Source organism: Thalia democratica, chromosome 6 (genome assembly GCF_965202585.1).
Source record: "Thalia democratica chromosome 6, ktThaDemo2.hap1.1, whole genome shotgun sequence".
In the NCBI taxonomy this organism is placed as follows: domain Eukaryota; kingdom Metazoa; phylum Chordata; class Thaliacea; order Salpida; family Salpidae; genus Thalia; species Thalia democratica.
The window spans coordinates 8,500,413-8,506,412 of record NC_139170.1 but is presented as its reverse complement, the minus strand read 5'-3'; positions in this window follow the sequence as shown (position 1 = coordinate 8,506,412).

The window sequence follows — 6,000 nt, the reverse complement described above, 5'->3', positions numbered from 1 at the left end:
TATTTATGAAAAACAATGTTAAAGCACAAGCATTCTGTTATATCATATTGATTACATGTAAGAATTTCACAACTGGAGGTAATTTTTATGTAAAACAACTTTAATTGTTTTTATATAGCTAGACTTATTATAGTCAAATTATGTTAATAAAAATTTGTAAATCATAAACTAGTTTACTTTTTTGACTATTTAAAAATCTCTAAACAAATACTATCAGATCCAGAACCTATATCACTATTAATCTGAATAATATTCTGAAATTTAAAATAAGTTTGGTTTGCATTGTCAAAATTTTAATTTAATAATTAAAATTAAATAATCTAAAAGTTTATAACCGCTAAAACTAGATTGCTTATTTTTTTAACCAACTCATTTAAAAATAAGTGCATTTGTGGCAATACGTTTATTGCATATTAGTAATAATACAGTATGAGTATATATTTTAAGATAAAAATTGCAAGAGCAACAACATTTTAAAATGATTTTTTAAATTAAAAAATCAAACATAAAAAATAATATGACTCATTACGTTCGTCCACTTCAGGTTTAATTTTTGGTCTTAATTTCCAAATAAAGTAACAAAAAATGGTTTCATGTCTTATTTTATATTGGAGCCGCGATCATTTCTCGTAAGTTTGCTTGAAGACCTCGCATTAAGTTTTATTTATTTTAAAAAGCAACTCTTATGGTTGGTGCCAGAAGAAAATAAAAAATTAAATATATAATGTTTTTTGATGTTAATTTTTGTTTATACCGTTTGCTGACTAAGAAAACGAATAGCGAAAGTTAAACTAAAAAACAATAATTATGTATTCTTATTTATTTAAAAATTAAATATGATTTCTAATATCGTATTTAATTTAGGTTAATTTGAAGAAGACTAATGCTTATAATTGAAAAAATATAAAGTCATTATATTAATTACAACACTATGCAAAAAAGATGTTGAAGTTTATTTAAAAACAAATCTTTACTAGCAGAAGAAATTATTTATCGAAAAACAAGAGTTAAAAATAAAGTGGAAGAAACTAGGAATAAAATAGAGACAACGTTGAAACATTAAAAGTTTATTTCATAAGGTAGAAGTTTAGTAGGCATTATTTAAAAAAGTCTTTTAGGCACATCTTAATATCTATGAGTTTTAAAAACTAGTGTAGAACAAAATTGAAAAAAAAAATTGTTATTAATAGTTTTTCATAATTCTGTTGTTGCTATCATTTCATTTGCTTCGTTTTATATTTTTGATAACATCTCTTACGTCACCGCTGTAACATCTGTTAATTAAAAAAACTTGCATTAAAGAAATATGTTTTGATGAATTTTAAAAATATTATTTCTTTAGTAGTAAAAATAGTATTTTTAGTTTCTTATAAACACTGATTGATTTTTCTCTAGTTTATGTCGCAACTTGTAATGTAAGCAAACGCTAAAAAAATTGTAGATTTATTATTTCAATTATGATCTGTTAATATAGTTTTTAAAATACTTAATAAAAAACAACAACTTACCTAAAATTACTAAGTGTGAATAGAACATCATAAAGACAATTATCACTTTGATCTTCGTACCAAGATTTTATTGGAATTGCGTTTTCTGTCAAAAATAGTAATTAAATATCATTAAATTTTGTTATTGTTGGTTTTATATTTCTTATGTTGATAAAACAAACTTTCTATAAAGATCATTCAGATAGAAAATTAACGAGTATATATCTTCTAAAAGAATAAAAACAAAATATTTTAACTTTTTGTTAACGGTATAGTAGCTTTAGGAGAAAGTGTTAGCCTTTTTATTTTTACCTGGGAAATGTTTGTAGGCTTTTGGAGAATTATCTAGTATTACAACGTTTGAAAGATCTTTGTCTACAAGTGTCAAGTCTTTAGTAAAAATACCATTTTCATTTTTGCAGTTCTTGAAAAACACAAATTATTAATAATAACTTTATTGTTAGATAAATATAACAAACTTCAAAGAAAAAAAAAATAGTTAAATGTTAAAGCATGTGAGTTAAAATATTTAACAAACTTAAACTAAACTTTAAGTGCTCTAGCCATGATGTTTATGATTTAAAATATTTTTTAATAAGTGCGTCTGTTCAAAATGAACATTTTAGTCACAAAAAAGTATAATTCTTGAAAAAATGTTCACTACTTACACATACCTGTCTAGAAAATATTCTTTTGATAATTGTGTGACTTTTATCAAGTTTATCACACACTTCAAGAGCATACTTTTTCGTTCCTGCTGTATACACAACAACATCAAACCATTCGTTCACCTGAGTAAGAGGTGTTGTGATTAAAATCAACAGTTTTGATAATTACTACATATTAAAAATATATACAATAAATAATAGTTTTGAAAATAAAGATTTAAAACAAATTTTATATATATTTAGTCTGGAGAACGCACTTCATAATAAAAATAAAGCTGTAAATTTGCAATTAGCATTTAAAGCAAAACTTTAATTTATTTTAAAGTAGTAGCATAAAATTTCTTTCTAAAATGTTTATAATCAAAAGATTTTTAAAACTTTTAATAACAACAAAAAAAAAACGTTTTAGCTAACTTTTCTTAGAAAATAATCGAGGTGAGGTCTTTTGTAAACTTTAAATTCTGTTACTTGTTCATCGTCTTGTATCTGTAAAATTTCTTAATATATTACTTTAAGTTAACTAAAACAACTTTTAGTACATACTCTGTTTAACTTATTTACTTAAGATAAAGAAATAATTAACAAACTAATAAAAGTTAAACAAATTTAAACTTAAATAATTTTAATTAAATAAAAAACTAACGTTAAAAGTAAAATTAGGAGTATAATCAGTTTTATATGGATATCTGAATTTCGGTGCTTTTTCATATCTTGTGTGAATAAGAGTTTCATCCAAGTCTAAAATAAGTGTCTTTTTCTTTATTTGTTTTATCCGGATTTTTTCTGTTTTTTTTAATATACGTTTATAACATTTCATGTTAATTATGGTGGTAATTTTACATTACAATATGAAATAATTTTGTAACTAGTTTTTTAACAGAATTGAATACTCGTAATTTGTAATAAAAAAAACTTTTTTTTTGTTAATTTCGAAATTAAAATTATACAACTATTATTAATTCTTAAATTTTTTTTTTTTAAATATCTAAACTATCTAGTTATTATCAGAAAAATATTAAACCACCTTTTAGGAAACTCCGTTTTAAAGCGTTTTGTGATTGTGTTGAAATAGTAAATAAAAAGTATATTGATTTAGTAAACATGTATTGTAAAAAATTAGTCATAAATTTAAAAAAAAAACGATTAATAGAGGGAAGTAATTAGTAGCTATACATTAATAAAAAGTTAGTTAAATCTACTTACAATTTGTTAACATATCACTAAAAAAACTAAAATGTTACGTATTGAGAATATAAAAAATTAGAATAATGAAAAATATTTTGATAACATAAAATACATTTTAAAATTTAGTTACAAATATTCAAAAAACATTTTACGTAAAATATTTTTAGTTTACTTATTTTTTGTATTGTTTGTTTACTAAACTAACTCATTATAATATGTTTAATAACATTTTTTTTAATAAATAAAATTTCACATACGTTATAAATTATAGGTGTGCAATTTAAATATTTTATTTACAACCCGGTTTCGGTTTTCTGTTTTACTTTACTTGAAGAAGTCGTAATTTTTCTTGTCGTCGAAACTGGGTTGTGATAAATATATAATTTGCACACCTCTTTTTAAATAAAATCTTTACACTCCAGTAAACTGAGCAGTAGTTTTTTGTTAAGACAAATAACCATTTAAAAGTTATTATAAAATAAAACAAAAAACTGCAGCGATGTTAGCTTATTAACTAATTAGCGAGCAAACCTTTAGTTTTACGTTGGATGTTAAAATGAACATCTTTGGATGAATAGCTATGTTGAGTTGATCTTGAATTTGCTTTAAAAGAATTAGATTGACCGTTGATTGGTTTGAAACGAATCTGTGGCTTTGGCTGATAGTTTGCTGGAAAATAGGATGGATTTGAAGGAGTATTTTGTTGATATCTGTCGCATACTGAATCATTCCTCGTATTCTGAGTTGAATGTGTATTGTATTGAAACATGTTTTGTGGAGAAAGAACATGTTGTTGAACACTTCTCTCAGGTTGGACCATATAATGTTTTGAAATTTCGCGTTGTAAAACAACACTCTGATTGAAAATCTTTTGTGTAAAGTGATTCTGACAAACAGGTTTATCCGTATTAGCTCTGGTTTTTCTGATTGGAACATGATTTAATTGATCGTTTTGAACCGGGGAAAAGTTGTGTTGAGAAAATGCATGTTGCACATTGTGAGGAACATCTTTAAATCCTTTGTTGACAGAATTAGCCCTTAAATTGATCATTGGAACATTTGGTGGAACATCACTTTGAACAGGTTTTTGAATTAGAGCCATCATGTCGGTTGCTTGCTTGCGTGTAGCAGTCATGGACAACCTTTGTATCATTTTGTAATAAAATAAATTTTAATAAAACTAGTTTGTTAACGCGTACTAATAAAACTAAATAACACAATAAAAGTTTCAGAGTATGAAAAGGTTTTTTATAAGTAAAAAAACCTTTGTCCTTCGTTTCTTCGAGAGTTTGACTTGTTTCTATTCTTTCCTCCTCTAAAACCTCTTCTGGTTTTACGTATGCTTTTCAAGATTGTTTCTCTGTCAACTTTAGAAGCGAGAACGGGTGAATCCATTGCGTTTTTGTTACTAATTCCAGTCATTTTATGTTAATTTCTTATGTTATATTATATTATATATATTAATAGTCTGTAATGAAGAATTTTTTGAAAATAAAGTTATTAAAAGTTAAAATATTTAATTGAATAACAGTATAAAGTTTAAGTCTAAGTAAAGTTAAGGATACACAGTTTAAAAGAGACTAAAAGACAAAACTATGTCGCTTAAGAAAAATATTCTTGTAAAATATTGAAAAATTCAAACCTGAATGACTTCTAAAATACTTAAAACATAAAAAAAAAACACAATTTTAAAAACAATAATCCCATCTTTTATAAAAATTAACATTAATTTTAGTTTTACTTCATAGAAACCAAAAGGTTCATTTGATGACTGTTTGCCCACTGTGATCTTTTATTTATTAGTAAAACCTAATCACTGTATGAAAATTAAATTTGTTACAGTTTTTTATATGTTTGGTCCAAATTTAAAGTCTTAACCTAAAACAAAATGAGATACTTTAGGGTATAAATTTATTTTTCATATTTCTTAATAAAATTTTTGACACATAAAGTATCTATATATAGCTTATAAAAAGTGAATAGAAGCTTAACTCGCAAAATAACTCAATTATGAGACTTTGATCAAATACTTATGAATACAAAAATGAGTCTGTTTTATAATCAAAAAATACTAATAGCAAAACTGAAGTTGAAAAAGTTTTATACTTCATGAAGGCCGCCCTATAATTTTAATGATAAACTTTAACCATTTTTTATACAAAAGACTTATTAAAAAACTTAAAATATTGTTATGTAGCAACGAAAACGACATAGAAAATTTTTAATACTATTTATACAGGTAACATATAGGTCCTATTGATAAACTTAACAAACTCTTTCATTTGAGTAATCAAAATTTAAAGTGAGTTGTTGAAACATATAAAGAAATTATTTATCAAGAGTAGATGTGCAACCATAGACTTTAAGTCAATTTTTCAAATTTATTACAATGTAATGATTAATTAAATTAAAAAAAATTGTTTTATAACTCAACTAAAACTACAAACAAACGTATAAATCTAACATCCGAACAATGGTAAAGTAAAATAATGAGTAGTTGTTATATTTCTTTAACGTTTTATTTTATACAAAACATAAATATTCTTATGTAACAACAAAACAACATATAAATATTTCAAAACTATTTTTGGCTAATTGTATATGGGTCAATTGATAATTTATATAAAATCTTGATTTGAGCTATGCAAAATTAGAGTTCA